The following is a 22,792-nucleotide window of genomic DNA, read 5'->3' as shown; positions in this document are numbered from 1 at the left end:
TTCACTGCAAATTACAGCAATTTTAGTGATTAATGATTGAGTCACCCTATTATGCAGCTTTTTGGGGAGTCCTTTCATAGTTTTTTTTTTTTTTTTTTTTTTTTTTTTGTAGTTGTAGGTGGATAGCATGCCTTTATTTTATTTGTTTCATTTTTATGTGGTGCTAAGGATCAAATCCAGTGCCTCACATACGCTAGGCAAGCACTCTGCCACTGAGCTACAGCCCCAGCCCTCTATCATGTTTTTAATATTATCAATCCATAAAAAAAATATTATTTGAGCTTAGTTTTCCATGCAAGTTCTTAAGACTCAGAGATGCATTCTTGGGCATAAGACAGGAACGTCTTCACATAGCGGTAGGATTTTAGTCCTAGATATAAGAGGCCTAAATGCTAGAGGTGATTATACTTGTCTGTAGTTCAAAAGGTCAACTCAAGAGCCAAGAACTAAATAAAAACAAAAAGCAGACCTGAAACTTCAAGAATTTTTCTGAGGTTTCTGGAAATATAATCACAAAGCTTTTATACATTAGTTCCAAGAAAGAGCCTCTCTTTGTCAGATGTTGCTGGCTGATTATAATAACCTTGGCAACAGATTGTTTATGCAGAATTGCATTTACTTCCATAAAAACCATTTTCTATAGATTTCTCTTGTTTTCTCTAAAATAATGTACAGGATCTTTAGGTCAAGGTACATGTGAATATTTTGCATCTATTTCAATGGAGAAAGGTCAAGGAAAGTCAGCCTGACTCTGTGTCTGCCTCCAGTAATAACATCTTCTCTGAATCCTTTTATTTTTGACCTTGGGAACGTGTCTCTCAAGGGTTTATTTATAAGTACCTAGTGTGGTATTACTGGATGCTGAAAGACACTCCATGAATATTTGTAGCATTCAAAATGTCATCAAGAAAAATCAATATTTATATCTGGTTGGTTTGTTTGCAGGGGTGGGGAGTGCTTGGTGAGCATTGAAACCTTGGATATAAACCATGACCTTCCTAGGCATTTCCTTTGAGAATGCTCTTGGACAATAATCAGAGAGCCCTGTGACACATTCCTCAGAACAGTGGGTACTGGCAGGTGAGATGTTAGACAGATACTCTGTGCTGAGAAATACCAGTGTTCTGAAGGGTGGTGTTTGTATTCCGGTACCACCCTGCACTTGGAATGGGAGAGCTGCCTGCAACCCCAAGGCAGGTGGGGAAAAGGAAAGGAAGGGGCAGCAGATGAATTTGCCTTTGCATATGAGAAGAGACCCCCTGGTGTGGAGTGTGAAGTTGAATTCCCTGGAGAGAGTCCTCACTCCAAATTGAACAGTCACACTGTCCCATCCATCACTACTTCTGCCAAAGGATAGTTACTGGACTCCGAAAGCAAGTCAACAGCAGTGTTAACTTGGTAAGCATTCAATTTTAGAAAAGAAAACTTAGATGGCCAGCTTCATCCATTATTAACTCATCGTCGGTCAAACCCATTGGCTTGAGTATTCCTGGGCCCAAGTCTATTTCAATATGTCTTTCAGAAACAAAAGCTGTCTTTTATGACTTTTACATGTAAAAGTGACATCTTAGGCCACAGGCACATCTGAGCCTTTCTTTCCCCCATAGCCATGTTCCACTTCAGCTTCATCTGTGCTTCTTGGGTGGGTATGGAGGATGGTAGTGTGGGGTGAGGAGCCTTAAGTAGGTACCACATAAAAACTACATCATCAAACTCACAAGTGGAACTGAGATCTGACTGTAGGAAGCAGTGGGTTCCTCTTCTTTCGAGTCGTGGTTTCTTGGACACAGGGCATGTCCATGGTCATGGTTTCTTGGGTGTAGACCTCAGGAGCTCAGCAAATCCGTGTTTGTGTTACCAACCAGGAGCACATGGCCACTACCAGTGGGAGACAGGCATGGCCAGAAGCAGGTCTGTGTGCATGAGAGAGACAAGCCAGCTGAAGTTCCTTTCTGTATCGACCTCTTTTGTGGCTCTGGAGCCTTAATTCCTAAATTAAACTTGGTTAAACTTGCTGGCTTGTTCTCTTGAGAATCTCCTGCAATTGGGCCACTAAAGAGTCAGCTCTGTACCTCAAGACCAGGGAGGAGGAGGGTCTGGCTCCACAGGTTGGGTTTCATGATTCAAATGCTTTACCCTTAGTAAAATCTTTCCCTGGGTGCCAGCTGCTTTAAAAAAAAAAAAAAAAAAAACATTAAAGAATGTGCTATTTCTCTGCAACAGTCATTTGAAAAGTCACGTGACAAATTGAGGCCACCCCAGACCTCCTCTTATTGTCTAATTTAAATCACTAGGTGCCTATTTCAGTGTGCACCAATAGATAGACGCCAAGAGTGTTCTTAGTCAGCTTGCATTTGATCTGAAATAATAGACGGAATGGCTTAATGAGTATTCGCATCATGGCATGGGGCATTATGCTTGTCACTTCTAATTCTCACATTTAATAATGTGCTTGATCTACAAATTAGATGGCAGGATTCTTGTCAGTGCAGGAGGGATTCCAACAAGATGAAAGCTCTGTTCCGATCGTCCCTTCTTCTTCCCAGAACCTCCCAGAAGGAGCATTTCCTACTAAAACTGCCCAGGGACATCTTCACCTTCCACTCCCACCCTGGTACAGTCGTCGCTATTGAATCTGCATGGAAGAGATTGACATTGCCAAGGGACGCTTTAGAACACTAGAAAATGCTCATGGGAGGCTTTGCAAGCCTTGAAATCCTGCTGTGTCTTTGGTGCGGTGTGTTTCCTTGCCTTTCCTTGACCTGCCAGTCTGGGCTCAGTCTGTGGACAGGGAGCCTCTCACAGAGAGACTGGGAAGGGGGTGCACTTGAGGTTGTTTCCCTCAAGGTTCTGAAACTGCCACCAACTCTCTACTCAGAGGCCGTGCCTGGGATCTTTGCTGACTATACGGTCAGCACCCCAAAGCCCCTAAATACATCTCCCTGGCTGTCTGTTTGCCTCCTGGGCTGTGTCCCTTTTCCTTGGCCACAGAGATTTGGCAGGAAAGCCTGGGAAAGGAGTTCACCTCACACTGCAAGGGATAGATATGCCTCACCAAATCCCTCTTTCCGGTGAAGTTTATTTTCACTGGGAAAGACCTTAAGGTGTTGGAGAGGTTTTCTAGAAACATCCAGGGCTGTCTTCTGGTGTACTTTTGGTAGTCCCTAGAGCCATATTAGGTCTCTCTTCTCATTTGTGGCTCCAAGTGGTCACCCAGAACCCTGTGAAAGGAAAGTGAGAGTTCTGGAAGTCACCGTACATTTTCTGGGTCCTAGGCACTTTGCATATGTTAACAAATTCTCAAAAAAATAATAGGTAGATATTATTCCTGATTTATAGAGTAAGATAGGAAACAGGCATAGAAACTAAGTTTGTAACCTGCTCAAGGTCACACAGCTGATAAAACAGTGAGCTTAAGGTTGGCATTGAGTCCATTTGACGTTCTGCAACCTTTCATGATCTTGCATCCCTGTCGCACCCAAATCACCTGGGAACATGAGGGTACCACCTCCAGCTACAACTAGTCTAGCTTGGGTGCTCCCATCCCGGGAATTTAGTCTGCTCTAGTGGGCTTCATGTTTCAGGAGATCGGGGCCCTTTGGTACATCACAGCTTTCTGTTAATGGTGTCTCCCCTCTTTGCATGTTCCAATTCTTTCATCCAAACAAAATGAAAGCTCTGTTCCGATAGTCTCTTGCCATCCAGCAAGTTTGTGTTTATCTAATGGTGTTCATTCCACCAGATTGTGAGCTCCCTCTCTGGTTTTGCTCACCACGTGATAAGACTATTGCTATTCCCTTTTGCAAGTGAATAAATGGAGACTTCGATTGAGTTCAGATACAGAGCTTGGTCCATCTGTCATCGAAGCTGGTGTCTATTACCTGGTGACTATTCCATGCCCCAGCTCCTCAGTCTTAACATTGGTCTCCCCATCTTGGCTTCTGGATTAATATTGTCCACCTCCTCTGCTTTGTAGCACAAGACCATCATCCACTGGGACTTTGATTTTTTGTTCAAACATCTGCCTTTACTGGTGACGAGGCAGGTGCTTTGTGCTTAATCACCTCCTTCCCCGACACCTGTCAATATTCCCACCTAGAACGTTGTGGGTTCTCAGTAGGCTTTTGAGAATCTCATTCACCTTTGTTTCTGCCAAGCCTCTATGGAGGCTGATGGAAAAACCCAACTCAGCCTGGCTTAAAGAAAAGGGAAACCAGACACAGTGGTGCTCGCCTGTAATCCCAGTGGCTCGTGAGGCTGAGGCAGGAGCATTGTGAGTTCAAAGCAAGCCTCAGCAAAAACAAGGTGCTAAGCAACTCAGTGAGACCCTGTCTCTAAATAACATACAAAACAGGGCTGGGGATGTGGCTCAGTGATCGAGTGCCCCTGAGTTTAGTCCAAAACAAAAGAAAATGGAATGCATTAGCTTATATAATCAAATAAGTCCAAGAGTAGAGTAGTCTAGCTTCAGGTGTGGCCGGATTCAGAGCTCAAACTGTACCTTTAGGATATCGGGTTTTTCCCCATAGCTTTATGCTGATGGGCTGCATTTTCAGACTTCTCACAATAGCAGATGATGGGCAAGGCTCTAACCCATCCCTATCATAGCCACACAGCCCAGAAACTACCCTATACCTGAGGGTCACACTAGATCCTAGGCATGGCTCATACTGATCTAATTTGAGTTCCCTTGTCCCTCTCTGGCCTATCCATTATAGCTGGGGAGACACCCTGATTAAAGGAAGACCCAGGGTAAGGTCCATCCCGCCAAAAGAATAGGAGATGGAGTGGGGAGAGGTATATCCCCAGATCTTTGAGGCACTGTTTTATCAGGAAGAGCATGAATAGATGTCAAGCCCTGAAAGCCAGGTTTCTACTACAGTCTCCTTTTAAAATTTTCTAAACTGACCACATACCTCCTCTGACCCAGGCTAGCCCAGCACCAGAGCATCATTACAGGGGCAGAACCTGCCTCCCCATTCCTCTCCTTCCTCATATCCCTGCCAGGACTCCATCAAGCCTAGATCTGTAAACAGATCCCACACCCTCCTCCCCTGAGCAGAGAGAGTGAGTCAGCCTCTAACTTCTGCCTACACTGGTTGTGCCGCTCTGTGGGATCCCAGGGAATGTGGGGGCCAGCACACCCATGTTAGACAAGAGGATGGAGCCCTAGGCGACTCCGGCCTCTACCTCCAGACTCTGAGTCTGGCCCTTGCTTTAGAGGCAGTCAGGGGAGAGAATTTCCCAGAGTCCCTGCGGCTCTTCTCCAGGCTGCGTAGGAGGTGTTTGAGAAATGCAAACCAGGCTCAATGTACTACTCCAGCCCCTGCTTGGCTGTCACACACACAGACGTGGTCACGCATATCCACACGTACCACAGATATATCTCTGTGCCCCTCTCCCCCCCACTTGTTTCTCCCTGCCTCCCTGCCCTTCTTCCCTCTTTCTCTCTTACCAGGCTTTCTTTCATATTTTACATCCTCCTTCTGACCCCCAACTTTTCCTCTTCTTCCTCCCCTTCCACTACTACTCACCCTCACTTTCCTCTCCCCATTGTTCCTCACAGACATATCCCCCTTTCTCTGCACACGTACATGTGATACACATAGCCTCTCTGTGCGCTCTCTCTCTCTCTCATGGTCAGACCTATTATGCACATGCATACATGTTTTGCACAACAGTCCATTCATCTCTCCCTCCCTGCCAGGCCCCCAACAGCTGCACATACAAACCCCAACTCCAAGTGCCGCAGTCTGGCTGGGCACAAAATCACAAGCCACTCAAGCAGGAACAAACTTTATTTCCAAAACTCCCACGAAAGCCACACACTGGGCCTGCTCCCGGGACACACTACACCAACCAGAAATCTCTCCTCCGGAAATCCCTCCCACCGCACTTCCCAACCAATGGGAACTCTCCGGGAATCCCCGGGAGAGCTACAAAGTAGCAGGCTGAGGCAGACAGCAGGGGTCTAATATCCAATTGAATACACATCTTAACATAACCATTATCATCTCAATGGCTTGCTGCTGTCACCTTTCAACCAAAAATGCCGTGCTTCATTCCTACTGAGAGCTATGGCTCTCAGCACCCAAGCCCTCAGACCATGTGTGTGACCACTGTTCCTTCAAAGCTTGGCTCCAGAGCTTTTCTTAGGCCATTCCATCTCTATGAACCACCCAAATGGAAGTCAAATCCTAAACTAGAGTTCCAGCCTCAAAGACTGGACTCACACTCTCATGGAGAGCCTGGGGTGAGAAAGCCAAGGTCAGAGAAGGGCATTGGCTGGGGTGTGGTCACACAGTGCACTATGACAGAGCTGTACAAAACCCAGTTCTCTGAACCCCTAGGCCAGTGTTGTTGTTGTTCTTCCTCAGTCTCCTTTGCCTTCTCCTCCTCTGCCTCCTCCTTCTGTCTCCTTTTTCCTCTCTCCTCCCTCCTTCCTCCTTTTTCATTTCCATGCTGGATGTAGAACCCAGGGGTTTTCAGATGTTAAGCAAGCACTCTACCACTGAGCTAGTCCCCAGCCCTTCTTCCCTGTCTTCTGTTAGAAAGCGCATCTCCCATGTCCTGAACCCTCACTGTGTTGATAAGGGAGACACTAGCAGGATGAAGTCAAGAGGCGCCATGATAAATTGAGACAGAGAACTCTGGGTGCAGTTGATTTTGAGTCCATGAGTTTGTAAAACTTCAACTCAATGACCAAAGACATCGCAGAATGCATTTGATAGGTCTGTGTCAGCTCCGGACACAGGATAGTTATCTCAAGCCAGAGCTTCCTCTTGATCTCATGCTGAAAGCTGCATGGAGGGACATCTGGACCAGCCCCAGAGTGAGCTACCCTGAGAACAGCCTAGGACATAGGGTTGAGCCCAGCAGAGTCTCCTTCACTTCCCGTCCCACCTCAGAGCAGCAGGGCTGAGAGATGGGCCAGAATGTGGCATTGGGCAAAGGCACCAGCATTTTGAAATGCTGATCTTTCTTCGCCAGGCAAAATGACAACTGCAAGAAAAATCTGGGCATTCTGAGATGCAGCTTGGCAAAGCGTGTGCTACTTGGCAAAGCCCCCGGTTTACTGTTTGGGTGAAGCAAAACACACCACTCCTCATCCTAACTCCCTGCCTTCTGCATCAGCTGGCCTCAGTTCAGTGGCCCTCAACAACCCAGGGGGGGGGACAAAAAAGGCTCATCTGTTGCCATGGAGGCTATCTAGTTCTTTAGAGTCTGATCCTTGAATCACTGCCTTTGAAAATAAAACCCTCCACCACTGATGGGGGCAGGGTGCTTATAAGAACTTTCCTGTGTAATAGCTAGTTACTGAGAGCTTGTTCTGTACTAAGGACTGTTCTAAGCACTCAGTTACCCTCACAGCAATCCATGAGGCAGATGTGCTTCACCCACTTTACAGATGTGGAAAAAAGGGAAGAGAAGTCGATCAAGTACCTTGCCCAAGGAGTTAGGATTCCTATCCAGGGCTGCTGGTTCTGCATTCAAAAGCGTGATGCTCTTTTGAGAAGATGCTCTCAAAAGAGCTAAAAAAAAAAAAAAAAATCTGTAGGCTTTCTAAAGGATGGATTCTGGATTAATTCTCGTTCGTGGTTTCAGTTTTGATGAGAAAAAAGGAAAAGTCACCTCTCTGAGCAATTTATTCAAAGCTTCTCTTGAGAGATATTTTTGGCTACATACAGATGGAGTAGGTCTGTCTATTCCAAGTCCTGGAGTCCACTGTGATAGATAATGCAAAAATAAAATTTAAAAACACCCCCCACCTCACACATGAGATCTTTGGTCGGGCTCCCACTCTGAAGGTGGGGATTGGAAGCAAATGCTCACGATTTCCATCCCTGAAGGAAGTGTCCCACGGCGTGGCACCCAGAGCTCAAAGCTCCTCAGAGTCTCTGTAGACAGAAGCTGCGGAGGCTTGGAAATGTGGTAGAAGCAAATCCATTTGGGCAGCCTTCTCAAGTTCAAACAACCTGGACCCTGGAAGGGATATTTGTGATCCTCCATTGACAGTGTGGATAACCAGGATAGAAGATGAGCTCAGTGACTTAGAATGAAATGCTGCTTCAGGAATTCAGCCAAAGAGTGTTTGGGAATTGTGATGTTCCTCATCTGTTCCCATCTGTCAAACCAACCTTAGATATGCAGATCAGAGTTTATTGCCCTGCTCTCTTGTATGCCTGAGTGCGTTAGCTCATTTGCCACCAAGATGAAAGTCAGATTTGATTGGCAGGTTGCATTATCTGTCTTTGGTCCCATGGTTTCAACTTATTTTTCAAGTCAAACAATAGCAGTAGCCTTTATTATTTTTTAGATTAACATCTAAACAGAAGGACACTGACTATGCTTTACTTCAGAATATGAACTTCTATTTTTGTAATAAATGGCTACTTATTTTGCATGAAAATGAGTGAATGAGATGTGCATCTTTTCAAAGTTTGTGCTTACCTCCTTCGTATAGGAAAAGAAACCATTTCTAATGCAATCCATTCCATCAAAATGTGGAGCAAAATTTCGTGCATATGCATTTGTGTGGAAGAAAGGGACCCATCAGCAGAGATCTGGTTAACTGACAGAGAAACAGAACCAATTTATTTGTATTCTTTTCTGAGTGAGTTCTGTATAAGCTGAGGTGTGCTCTAAGCAGAGTCCTCTGGCTCTTCATGAATATTCTGAACCAAGCACACATATACACAGGTGGTTGCTAATGTGTGACCTGTAGATTTTTCCAAGCTGACCTCTTCACAATAGAAGAACATGCACATTCTTCAAAAATCTTGCTAGATCCTGTAAAAAAAAAAAAAAAAGCTTCCTCGATTTTTTCTGATCAATCATTCTGCTATCTTCTCTTGTGTGTGTGTAAAAGAGAGACAGAGACAGAGAGGGGAGCATGGGAGGTCTTCTTACAAATCAGAACTAAAACGACCTGTTGCAATATTTGGGATTAGTGATAGCGATTTGAGTTCATTTGGAAAAAAAGCTGTGTCCAGGTATGTATTGAGAGCACATGGTATGTGTGAGTAGGAATTTCTAGTGCCAACCTCATGTTCCATTCAACATCAAAGTGAAATTTTATTTGAAAAGTCGACACTGGTTTAGACAGAGAGCAGCTTGATCCACCTGAGAACTGGCATTGGGAATCACAATGAGCAAATAGCTTTTCTTGTAGAACTTTCTTGTGGGTGACCTCCTGAGTTTGTCCTGCCCACCTAGAAGGGAGGAGGATACTGTACCTCAGAACAGGATGAACATTGCAAGGGTCACATTTCAAGCACGTGCCTGGAATAACAAATAACAGGTTTCTTCTTGTTCTGAGAAAGCTCCTTTGTGATCTGCATGGTCAGAGAGAAACTTTATCTGTGCTTATTTGCAGGCAAAAGGGCACTAATAACACAGCACTATAAAATGTAAACACATTATGATTTGGTGCTTAATGAAACCAGAGCGGTGTGGGACTTATACCCATTTTACAAATGAGAATACTGAGGTTCGTAGAAGCAAAGTAATTTGCTGTGGTCACAGAGTTAGCAAGTGGTGACATTTCTTCCATCACCATCTGTTTACAAATGTCCTGGAGTGTATATGAGTGGGGGGTCAAACTTGGACACACACTTTTTTTCTCCACACTAGGGGGGGTGTACATATTTGTCCCACCCAAAAATACATTCCCAGAGATTTTTTTTCTTCAGATCATTCCTTTCTGCCATCTGAAGCATGTTTGTATTGCAAGCAGATAGCAAAGCAAACCTCATGGTGTGTAACTGGTGAGAAAGCACATAGTAAGATGAAACCACTCATCGGGTTTTTCTGTAGTACAGCATCTTCAACTTGCAAAGCAAGAAAGTAAAAAGAAAATTTTTTTAAAAAAGTAAAATTCACGTGATATTTCCTCTGCAAAATTTTATTAAACTGGGCAGCTTTCAATAAGCTTTAGTGGCTCTTCTTCCCTGCAGCAGAAGCGTTGATGGGTTTTTCTCGGCTTGGTTGTCTGGATTTCACAGCTCTCTGTCACCTCCCCTCTGAAGCTGGTAATAGAAACAGGAAGTGGTGCTGTGCCTTTTCTTCACTCTGGGATTGCTCTCTGCCTGGAGCCCGGTGTCTTTCCCCGGGGAGGATTCCTGGGCTACCCTCTTTCTTTGGGCTTTTCTGGCCAGGAGGCCAGGGAGGGAAGATTTTTGGCGCCCCATCACCTGTGTCCTGGCATCTGATTCTTTCTCAAGACACTTGACCTAGATCTCTGGGCAGAAGAACTTGGCCAGAAAGAAAACCACCGGTTCCGGTAATTTTAATAGTTAAGCAAGGTTGACTTGTCCTTTATTTCACAATTATTTACTCTAATTCTTTCTTAGAGAGCACCTGATGGTTGCCATTGATGTGTTTCAACAGAGCTGGGTCATTTTTGTCCTGCCTGATGCATAAGTTTTTAGCATTTTGTCTATTAATATGTGTGCAAACATTAAGAAATGACGTAGAAAGGGCATTTTGAACTGTGGGCTCCATTTCAAAAAAATGTGGGGGAACTGGTGACTGCTGTATAAAAAGAGGTGGAATTTTATTCTTCTGCTGATAAAACAGAAATGTGGTACGCTGAGTGTCACAGCTGCACGGTGCAGTTACACTGTCTCTGAGGCTGGGGTCAGGCAAGGGAAAAGTCGTGTGTGGGTTTACAGACATTGACCTACTCCGTGCTAACCCCAAATGCAGGTTTCTTTGTTTTATTTTGTTTTGCTTTGCTTTTTTTGAGCAGTAACTGATGAGACACATACATACCAGGGCAGTTCCTTACTTGAGCTTGGATTTTCACAGAGCAGCAGCACATCATGATACTGTGTCCATCACCCAAAAAAGGACATAAAGAGATTTCTTTGGGTCCTAAAGCTAAGAATTAAGTCCTTGGATTTTTAAAAATTTTATTTATTTTAATCACTGTAATAAATGTCTATACTTTAAAATAGCAAATAGTTATTTTGATGTTTTACCAAAAATAAAAAAGTAAATAAAGTAGCCCATGCCTCACTCCCCACCTCATTCCTGCTTCCTAAATACAATCATTTTCAAATTTTAAGTATTTACTCATAAAAAAAAAATTCAGTATGTATCGCCTCATTTCTAAACAGCATGCTTAAAACTGCTGGTCTTGTTTTTATTTTTATTTATTTGTTTTTAGAATTCGTCTCTTTATTTCCTTCTTATGTAAAAAGAGTTTTTTATACTTCCAACCCTCTCTGTGCACATGTCTTCCCCTTCCTTCCATTCTAGTTATAAACTATTCTTTGTTCAATTTGCTTTCACTGTTCTATTACTGTTACTATAAAAAAATAGCTTTCTGGCATTGCTTTGAGTAGTCCAGAGTCATTCTGATATTGGATCTTGTATGTGTGGCTTTTCTTCCTTACCTCCTTGAAAATTTGCAGAATCTCCTCTTTTCTACCAGCGTTAGAATTTTCACCGATGCGCTTTCATTTCTGTCTTTTTTTCCTACCATTGTACCTGAGCTCTTAGAGAACCATTCACTTTGGAAACAGCTTTTATCTGGATTGGAAATTTTTCTTGAGTTATTTCTTTGATTATTTTCTTTCTTCCATTTTTTTTTTGTTCCTTCTAACATGCAAATATTGAACCTCCTAAAGTCATTCTCTAGTTTTATCTTTTTTCTCCCTTTTCTTTCTTTCTTTCTTTGTCCTTTGTATATTTTCTGGAAGACATCTTCAATTTTATCTTTCATTCTATCTTCTAGGTTTTTAATTTCCACAGCAATTTTTTTTCTTATTTCTCAGCATTATTTTCTTTCACTTCTCTATTCCTTTTGGCATATAATTTTGTTGCTTCATACCTACAATATATTCTCTTAATAATATTTTTTGATGTTCTCTGCTCTTCTGCTTTTGTTATTTGTCTCAAATGATAGTGACTTTGCCCAAGAATCCAATGACCCAGGACTGTCTATTTGTCTTGGAGAGTGAGGCACTGAGAATTGATTTGAAGGCTCACTGACTGGTGGGCTTCAGCCTAGGATGATCTAGATGGACTATTTTGGGGGAGCACTGTCAGTAGTTCTTTTCCTTGGAGTTAGTTAATTTTCTCAGAAAGTAATGCTTCAGTCCCTACTGGAGATGTAGTCTAGTAGTCAGTTAGGGGAGCCCAGTGGCAGAGGAGGAACAATACCATCATTCAGCATAGGGGCTCAACACATGTCTATTGTGGGTGCCCCTGATCTTCACACACCCAGAGCCCAAGGTTCCTCTGTATCAGCCTTTCTAGGGACTAATCTCGAGTCTTCTGCTGAGATGGGTGAGGGCAGTGTCCTGGCTGAACACAGCATAAAAGGCAACCTACCTCCTTTTTCTGCCTGCACTCCCGCATCTCAAAGTAACTGATGCTTGTAATTTCTGAGCCTGTTGGGGTCTGATGCGTGAATCAGGTTCCCACCACAGTATCAGCTTCTCTAGGGTGCTGAGTCATTTACTTACGTTTTTTTTTTTCCCCCAGAATCCCAGATGCTATTACTGCAGCCCCTGTAGGAGTTTTGACTTTTATATCTTATTTGTATTTTAATAGGATTCAGGAGACATCGAAGTAATGTGTGGCTTTAATTTACCTCGTCCAACTGGATACCCCGTCCTTAACTCCTGGTTGTAGCCAGCAGTGACACTTGAGCCTGCTGAGGACATCCCTGGGAAACTACAATCCCAGTGTCACATTGTAGAAGCAGCACAGGTTATTAATTTTCTCATTTATCCGGAAGGATCACTTCCAGACTCTCAGAGTTTTGCATGTCCATCCTAGAGAGGAGAGTAATACTGGAAGGTCTGATAGGGGCTTCAGCAATGTCTTGCAAACTTATTTTGACCCACATTAAGAAGTTTGGTTTCATCTCACAATCTGGGAGGCAGAAAGATAAACTTCCTTATAGATAAAATTTCTAAAGCAAAAGTTTGGCAAAACAGTGCTTACTTTTGCTAAATGAGAAACACCCAGGCATTTTTATTCTAGTTCAGTTGCTTATGATTTTTCCTGACCCACTGATGGGTCACAAGCAGAAGTTAGAAAAAGTAGTCGTCACCTGAAATCACTCCCCTTCTCAGCATGATTGTCATCTTCCTGCTCTAAAACTTCTCCATAGCCCCTGGACGTCACATTCAAGGCCCTCAGCTCCTGGCTCCGGCCTGACAACCTCATCCCCTTATGTACGTGCTTCTTACAACAGTGATTCCAGCTTCTCCTAATCCTGGGACTTTGGGTTTCAGGAAAAAAAAAATGTGTAGATTTTCATTTATATCATGAAGCTAACTGTGGCCACAGAACAGGTCAAAATTAGGAAAACATCAAGGTCTGCAACTGGTGATAATTGTAATTAAGGTTTTGATGTTCACCCTTCCCATCTTTTCTCGATGCCTACATCGCTGGGGGTTTTCTTGGTATTTCTTCTTCTTTTGGATATAAAATTAGTTTATGAATTGGTAGGCATTTTCTGGTAACCCTTCCTACTAAGCAATATTATTATGGGAAAATTTATTTTTGAACATGGTGCTTAAAATATACACCATAATGGGCTCTGGTCAAGATATACTATAACTTGTTGTATCCTATTATTTAGATATAGTATTGCCACTTTTATGACTGGCTATGAAGAACTGCTTTGCACTCATTTTTGTATGTAAGTCTAAATACCTGCAAACGCTGTCATTGTATTTTGAATGCACACTGTCAAGTTCTTCTGAAAGAACAAATCCATTCATATTCCTAAGAGCATGTAAATGCTTTGGGACTATATATTGGCCACTTCTCAGTATTTTATTTTTCAAAATTCCTCTTGTTATTTTATATTCTTGTAAGATAATGTAGCTCTTTCACTGCCTTTATGATTCCTGTGTTTTAGTACCATGCTTAGAAAGAACTTCCCAAACCCCGAAATACCATTTTTGCTTGAATATAAAATCATTCTAAGTAATATTTGCCAGTTTTTCCAATGAGAAAATGAGCAAAAGTACTTTTTGTGGTGTTGAGGATTGAACCCAGGGCCTGGTGCATGCTAAGCACATGGTCTACCACTGAGCTACATAAACTTCTAGAGGAAGAAATGAAGTAATGAATGTCAACTTGTAAATCTACTAACATAGTGATGTGCACTTTTAAAATATATATAGCCCTGTATTAATGGGGGACAGGTGTCTTTTTCCTTCCTCACTTTATGAGCCAGTTTCACAAAAGCTCTTGGCTTGTCTTTGATGTCAGTGTTCCCACCCTTGACAGAACTGCTCCGTGTCACGTGATGCCATTTTTCCAACACCACAGCTATACTTCCAGCTGAGTTACTTTGAATCTACGTAGTTTTGTCAAGCCACAAAGAAGGAGCCTCATAATAATTTTTAACTTAGCCGAAGGTGTACATTGTTCTCCAAAACAGCTTCCTCTATGATTCATTTTTACATTTCATTAAAAGATATATATATATATACATAAGTAGAGACTCGTTTTGAAGAAGTCTTTTAGCTGTTCTTCATAACTCCTTCTTTCCTCACCCCTACCCCACCCCTGCAATCACTTTCAACTCTTTCACTGATTTTCATGATAAGATTTCCCTCTATGAAATATTCCTATATTGCCCCTCATTAATTGTTCAGTTTTAGGCATATCTGTTACTGGCCACAACAGAGCAGGAGGATTTAGCCTCTTCCACTCCATACACCCTCCTTCCCATCCCCTTGCCCTTGAGTAAACCCATGTTGTAATTCCCTGTTTACATTTTATCTGAAAAGAAATGCCAGTCCTACCTGAGCCATGTACCATAGTCCACGTTTTTCTATTCTTCTTTAAAAGATGTTTTTAAATTGCGAAATGTGTCATACATACCAAATAGTAAATAAGGTATATTTGTGCAGCTTAAAGAATAAGAATAATGTGTTAAAGGAAACAACCTTATCCCGGTCACATCTCCCCTGCCTTCCCCAGAGAATGGTCACTTGCTTCACCTCCATATTGATCTTCCTTTCTTCCTAGCTTTGCCACTTCCATAGGTATTCCCGATTAACACTAACCGGAAGGGGTCAAGGTTAGAAGACATACTGTGTAGACACAGCATCCTGCTGGGGTCAAGGAGCACATGGATACCCCAGGTGGTACATCGTAGTACATCGCATGAAAGACTGAAATCCATGTCGACTGCATGTCCCTGGGCCAGTCTCACCTTGGTGTGAGAAAAGCCCAAAGCAGCTGGAAATACCACTCCGCAATTCGGTTCCTTATTCCTTCTCAGACAGAGAGTTATTTCAGAGGAATGTTGTTAGTTGTGGGTGGAGACTTAACGTGCAAGTGGTTTGAATTTTTATCTCTCTGAGTTCATTGATAATGCCTCCCTTTGTACAGTCAGAGAATTATGTCCCACGAGTATCTGCTGGGGAGGGACAGTGAGTTTTCCTCAGGCTCAGATGTGATTCATTTTGACAAGTCTTCCTTGCACATTTGAGAAGAACACGTGCCTTAGCTGCTTCCAAGACATGGAATGTCAGGGCTTCTTCCATACATACATCTTCCCATCAAGCCCACAGGGTCCGCCTCCTCTCTGCTCTTAGCTACATTTATCTATTTCATCCACCAAACAGTGAGAGGGCTTCTAACGTCCTCAGCTCTGGTTTTTAAAGTTTTTCTAACAGATTGTGTTTTATGTGTGTAAATCTTATTATTTGCCCTATTATATCTTTATTATGGGTTATTCCTTTATCAATGGAAAAATAATCATCTGTGTTATATAATTGGTTTTTTTCCTTGTTTATTTTATCTGATTTACTCTCCTTTGTTTTCTTTGTGCTCCTTTGGTGTTCTCTGTCCTTTTCTTTCATTTTTAACTTTCTCTGTGACTTTTTTGATGTGTTTCCTATCAACAGCATATAATTGGATTTTGATTTTTTTTTAATATTCCTAAGCATCTCTGTTAGATATTGGCTAACCCTATTGATGTATATTATGAAAAGCCGGTATGTTTGTCATTTTTATATGATTTATCAACATACTTTGTTACAATTGCAGCACATGATCTTGACCTTTGTTAAGTTGGATGGTGAGGGCAATTGGTCATGAATCCCACATATATTTTGACCTCAGTCAAGAAATTCTGTAAACATGGAGCTGGGGATAGAGCTCAGTTGGTAGAGTGCTTGTCTCGCATGCCCAAGGCCCTGGGTTCAATCCCCCAAACCACACACACACACACACACACACACACAAAATCTGTAAACGTTATTGGATGCCTGTGGGGTGCCAGCCATCAGGAGGACACTGGGGATACAACAGAGAACATGACAGTCCCTGTCCTGTAAGCAAGGTCAGTTTCGTGGGACTGTAGCCACTTGTTGGCCCCAAAGTTGGTTTAGTGTTCTGCTGCTGTCAGCTTGAAATTCGTAATGAATTTTTAAGAGGACACTCCACAGATTATGGGTTTAGTCTTTCTATAAAGTTGTGAAAAAGATAGAAAACAAGAAATTTCTGTATGGCATAATAATAGGAATAGTGCCTTAATAGTAATAGGAATCATCAGAGGGCATCAGGAGAGCATGGTGCATGCTTCTTTTCAATTTGAAGGATCTTCTGGAAATAGTTCATCACTGGATTGACTCAGAGGAGCCAGAGTCAGTCTAGCCAAATGAGGAGGCAGAAGAAAACAGAGGTGCAAGACCCAGGGCCTCTAGACCACACGATGCCTGTGAACAGGGCAAAGTGTATAGGTGTCCCTGAACAGAGCTAACTGGAAGCCCTGGAATTAGAATTATCATCTACAGTAACATATTTTCAAGGATAAGGATCTGAAGAAAATAAAAAAAGAAGAAAAAGAAAACAATGTTCCAGATATCTGTAGAAGATGCTAAACTGGCAGTCTGCATTTTGAATCACACTGACAAGCCCCTTCTGGAACTGATATACATTTTATATCAGGCAGACCACCAGGGTAATGGGAGGTGAGTCTGAGGGAGAGAAGCAAGCAATAGATTGAGAAGGGCCTAGGATGCCATCATAAAGTTTCCTCCTTTTCCTGGAGTTAATGGAGAGCTATCTTTCTAAAATGCAAAACTGATTGTGTCCGTGTCCTATATTTGAGGATGGCCATTCTGACTTCAGCATGGGGCTTGCCTTACAGGAGCCAGCGGGAAGGCTGGGCCAGCAGGAAGGCGAGAAGGCTTTTTGTGTTGCCCAGGTGGGAGGTGAAGGCAGTGCAAAGAAAGCATTAGCAGAGGAAATAAAGAAATGATATCGTTCCAGCCAACACGCAGGATGGAAACACTGCAGCGCTTAGTTCTTGATTAGCTGTGGTTTTGAGAGAGTGTCGAGTCTGGCGTGAGAAAAGACTTGTGGAATTTGAGGACTGCTGGGTGTGAGGTGGGGGGGGTATAAGTGGAGACATCCAATGTGCAGGGTTGACCGGGGTCTGGAGTGGGCCTGACGTAGAAGAGAGGCCAGATGCAGCCATAGAGCTTCCTGGGCTTACTCTCTGCTCTTTTTGTCCTGAGAGTTCAGAGAGGAATCTGCGAGGGCTGACAGTCAACAGATGAGCCGAAAAGGGGAGTCTTCACAAAGGGCTGAGAAGGAGGAGGACTAGTCAGAGACAAAGGGAAATCAGCATGATGGAAGTCAAGGTATTCTAGAAGCTAAAGGAAGAAAGGCCCTTTGGAAGCCACGAAGAAGTCAGAAACATGAACTGCAGGGTGAAGAAGCTCATGAGCCAAGATCAGCAAAATGACCCTTGCACAGAGCAGGAAGGCTTTGGAGAGAGCATATCCAGTGGAGTGAATGCTAGGTTTCTTTAAGGAGTGAGTGGGAAGTAAAAAGTTATAACTGTGATCATAAGCAGAAGACTCTTGGCTGCTAGGGAGAATGGTGCGATGACCATGTTTTCTAGTTTCTGTATTTGATGCTTTGACATCTGGGGCCTTTCTCACTCTGGAGAGACTCCCAGTTCCTAGAGACAGGCAGTGACTCACATGTGGGTGTGCAAAGCAACCAACCCAGAGCCCACACCCCCACCGTTGCCTTTATGGGGCTCTCCGGCTCAGGGCCACTCTTTTTTTGCCCAAGTTTTTGCCCATGTGTCTCCTCACTCTGTCTTGTTTCCTGGCCAACCCTAGTGTTCCCCATGTGGCCCTCCATGACTTGGCATGTGCCTTTTCTTGGGATCTGTGAATAGAGTGAATTGCATTTCTCTGGCAGTTGTCTCCCGATAAGATAGCCTTACCACTCTTGAACAACATCCAGGCCTACATTTTATATCCCCAGCCCTTTGTATGTTCATTTTTCACTAGTGAAAGAGAGACTTAGCATTGTTCATACTGATGAGAAGGTGTCAGTTGAGAGGGTGAGATCAACAAGGTAAGAGAAAGAGGAGAGGAATTTGGGACAAAAGCCTGAAAGATGGGAGAAGATGGAGCCCAAGGTCACCACCTTTCCGGGAGAGGGCCTGGGAAGATTGCCGTCGGTAGGGATGTGCTCACAAATACGCAGAGGAGGCCTCGTTTCAAAATGCACCCTGTGTCTTCCTTTTTGTGTTACTGCTAACCTGGATGGTGATCCCTGGCCTCCCTTTTCCCCATTCTCCTGTCTTGTCTGTATCAGCCCATAATGACCCTGCAGCCTCATGTTCCTCTCAGACTGGACTCCAGTCACGCCTCTCACACTGATGAGTCTTACTGCAGGTTGTCTTTGTGGGTGATGAAACATCCCGCCCACCCTGCTACAGGGAAGCAGATGTGTCCCAGATGTCTTAGCTATGTCCCCAATACCCAGGGTCTCTGGAATACTAAATAAGTGTGGCCGAAAGTGGTCATCATGGCAGTGCCAGCCGTGAGCATTATGAATACCTACTGCATGCAGCATTGTGACATGCACAGTTGAATAGGATGATGTCCCTGCTCCTTCAGCAGGAGAGAGCAGCTATGAGTTGGGATAGAGGGCAGCTAGAGTAAGCACAACTTAGAAACAATGACCTAATCCTAATCATGGGTGGCCCTAGAGCCCGTTATCTCATTCCTTACCCACTTCTACCACTAGACCAAGGCCTTTGGGGACAAAGCCCTTCCAGACTCAAGAGAACTGCAGCCAGATACATAGGCAGAGAAGGCCCAGTGAAGCCAGGGGATTCTGACCTTGAAAAGCCTTCTTATCCACAGCTCCCTCCTTTGAAAGGACACATTTGCATCCATTTGCAGGTTACTTTGCTCAAAAGCCAGCCTGTTTTTATGAACATAATAGAGACTTTTGCTTTTGTAGAAAAGTATAGAAATACAGCCCTTCCAGCACATGAAGAAATGTCCAGTTTAAAGCAAATCTAGTTTAAAGGCACAAGGCCAAGGCTAAAAGAAGTTACCTCCCAGGACTGGTGACGTGAAGAGGAGAAATCAAGAACAAAAGGAATGTTGATTCTTGATCTCAAAGATGCTCAATTGCTGGAGATCCAAGAGGCATTGGCTGGCTCTTAAACCTGCTCAGCCTGACACCGCTGAGGTCAGAGGCCCTAGGTGCACTCTGGGTACTGCCAAACCCTCCCCAGACACCTGGTGGCCCTACAGGAGGCCTGGATGTTCTGCATCTTCTTACCCCTCTTGACAACTCCTCTCTGCACATCCATTCACATAAGTCCAAGGCCTGGGATGTGGTACCCAGTTCCCTTCATTGCTGCACAAATTTGCTGCGGGAACATTGGCCTGTGCTCTCCTTCCCCCCTTCTCTGATCTCAATTTCTTTTCCCTCTCTGGAACTATTCTCAAATAACCACAAATGTCTTTGTTACTCTGGCATTTATGAAGATGTGTGTGTGTGTGTGTGTGTGTGTGTAAATGTACTCATCTATTTTGAATGCAAGCATATCAATTGGACATCCTAATTTTCAGAGTCCTAGGAATGCTTCCAACAAAGAAAAAATCCAGAGTTGAGTCAAAAAAACAGGAAATCGTCAGTCTGATACCTGAGAATGGCAAAATTAGGATGCAGGCTCTCCCCAGAAAGTAGATCTTGCACTTAGGTTTCAAAGATCTTAGGACATTGATGGTGGTCAGGGCCATAGTCCAGTCCCATTTTAGCATCACCTGCTCCATCTGGATCATGAGAAGGAAGCAGCAGCTTATTCCACAGACTGCTGCCCACCTGGGATGTCTTTGGTAGCTTTGAGGCCAGATCGTTTGCGGGCAAGTTAATTTCCCTAGAGTAGAAAACCAAATTCCATCCCTTGATCTGCGGCTTCAGCAAATGTTACTTGAAAAATGTTTTAAAATGCATTAAACTCCAAGGACTAGGTCAGCTTGCCTCAGAGTTGAGATCCTTTTGTTCAGTTAGAAACTGTGCAGATGGAACCTTTACAATGACAAAGGACAAAAAGATCAAAGGCCATTTTCAAGTTCGTCCCCACACAAGTTTTATAATATAGGAGAAACTGTAAAATTGTGGTGGCAGGGTGTTGATGTGACTTCTTTCATCTGTGATGCTAGATGTGGCCATGGATGGTGGAAGGAGAGGAACCCTGGGAGTCCTGTAGGATGTTTCCAGGTCCAACTTGTCAGCTCTGGATCCCCAGCCCACACCTTGATAAGAGGCTCAGCTTTTATTTGATATATTGGGATTCTCAGTAGATTTCATATTTTTTTAAAAAAATTGGAGAACAAGATTGAAAGTTACCTGATTACCCAGCAAATGAACTAACTGAGTAACTATTGTGTTAAAAAAGCAAGAAGATGGTCCTTATTGTGGAGAATTCACAAGGAAGTGTACTCTAAGAGTTCTGGGTTAGGGATCAATGGATCTGAGCCTAGACTTGCTAACTAACTCTGTGACCAGGAGCAAACTGCTTTACATCCCCAATGGAACTAGAGCTTCTCAAAGGTTCATTCTGGATCCACAAGTCTGTGATTCTGTGTGTTTGCTGCTTCCTATTCTTAAATATACAAGTATTGATGGCCTTATCCATCCCTGGCAGGAAGGTGAGGATTTCACAGATTTAAAGTCAGCAGAACAGCTGGGGAATCTGATGGCCAGATTACTCCCTGGTTCTTAGTACAGGATTGACCAGAGATGAGAAAGTCTGGAATCTTCCTATTGGCCCCACCACTCTCCTACCAACCTCAGTTCCATGTGTTTGGAATCAGACAGAAGTGAAAAAAGAGACTTTAGCAGATTAAGTCTCAAACATACACATGCATGCTCACACCCACATACCATGGAATTCTACAGAAGTAGAGAAATAAATGTTGCACCAGGGGATAAGAAGGAGGGAGGAAGAGCAGATATGGAATGGGAAAGAGAGACAGAGATTAGGAGTAGAGAGGAACAAATGGGCACACACCCTGTCCCTAACAGTGCTTCAGCTTTCTGTGGTCCTCGGTAATGAAAGGAAAGATTATTTAACTGGCTTAATCCTGTCATACTGTGTGCGTGTGTGTGTGTGTGTCTGTGTGTGTTGGGACTGGAGGTACCCAGGGTCGTGCACATACAAGGTAATCCTATCATAGTTTATCAGCCAATTTCTATTCTAATAATAACAAGCTAGACATGAGTTTAGCCCATCACTTCCCCAAACTGGCAGAATAATTTAAGCAATTCAAATGATTCATCTGATTGTGGCCATCGATGGGTCCAAGCTCTGTGGTCCCAGGGTCACTGTGGCAGTAAAGGAACTTAGAGCCTCTTTGGAATGTCAAAGGAGAGGGTAGACCTACTGGCTCATTCAGCCCTCCTATATCCAAGTCTTTGAACCTCAGGATTTTCACCCCATGCAGTACGTGTTAGGAAGATGAACCAGGCTGACGGTGCATCGGGGGCTCTGAGTAGAGAAGTGGTGGCCCTTTCTGTTTCTGAACACCTGGTCTCATGATCCACGTGGCCATTTTTCTGACTGGGATGCAAGTTGAAAGTGGATTTTTTTTTTCCCTCTGAAATCAAGGACTAGCAGCCGTACAAGACAAAGGAATCTATTATCAAGCTACAGTCATTAAAACAGTTTGTCTCTGGTACGTAAATGGACCTTCAGAGCAATGGAAAAGAAGGGTCTAGAAACAGACCTCAATCTGTGGGGATATTTAGTCGATGAAGTAAATGACATTTCAGAGCCATATGGGATGGTGTTTTTGTAAATAATGCTAGGACAACGGGTTACCCACTTGGAAAAAATAAAGTTAAATCACAGTTTACATCAAAACACTCCAGATGGTTAAGAAATGAAAATGTTAAAAAGTGAAAACACAGTCTTAGAAGAATACATGAGGGAATTAACTTTTGTCATCCTAATGTGGGGGCAGCCTTTCTAGGAAACACAGAAAGCCCTTCCAACTTAAAGGAAAAAAAAAAATTAGTAATCATCTTGACAACTTCTGGCATTTTAAAATTTTTAAAAATTTTCTGCAAGGAAAATATGCCATAAAAAACATTAAAAGACAAATGATAAAATAAAGGCAGAGATCATTTGCAGTCTAACAAATATAGACTAGAACATGTATAAAAATAAAAGAGCTAATTTATTCAGTGAATTAAGAATTCTCATCAATCAAAGGAAACCAAGCCAAGAAAGGAAAAAAAGAAGAAAGGTACAGAGAAAAAGAGTATAAAGAAAATATCTGAAAAGAAGCTTAACCTCTCTTATAAGTAAATGCAAATTTAAAAAACTAAAGTATCAATTTTTTAGTTTAGCCAACATCAAGCGCTTTGCTAGTTCGTTGTTGGCAGGATGGGGGAAGTAGAACTTGAATGTGCTGTTGGTGGGAATGTAAATCAGTCCAAGTTTTCTTTTCTTTTCTTTTTTTTTTTTTTTTTTTTTTTT

The 22,792-nt window shown here is 43.0% G+C and overlaps 1 protein-coding gene across 5 annotated transcripts in view; it reads left to right on the top strand.

The window, feature by feature from the left end:
- Window positions 1-22,792, top strand: part of LOC107145478 (myosin VIIA and Rab interacting protein) — a 324,704-nt gene that overhangs the window by 195,780 nt on the left and 106,132 nt on the right. Inside the window, exon 1 of one of the 5 annotated variants that reach the window (XM_048794939.1) lies at window positions 10,091-10,282. The exons of the other annotated variants lie outside the window; for them this stretch is intronic. The gene's annotated coding sequence lies outside the window, so the exon portion shown is untranslated. Of the gene's footprint in view, window positions 1-10,090; window positions 10,283-22,792 lie in introns of those variants that run through there. 5 annotated transcript variants of the gene reach the window in all.

The sequence above is a fragment of the Marmota marmota genome, unplaced genomic scaffold (assembly GCF_001458135.2).
Source record: "Marmota marmota marmota unplaced genomic scaffold, marMar, whole genome shotgun sequence".
NCBI classification, from domain to species: Eukaryota; Metazoa; Chordata; class Mammalia; order Rodentia; family Sciuridae; genus Marmota; species Marmota marmota.
Note: the sequence above shows the minus strand (reverse complement) of the source record. Positions and strands in the feature narration are given on the sequence as shown.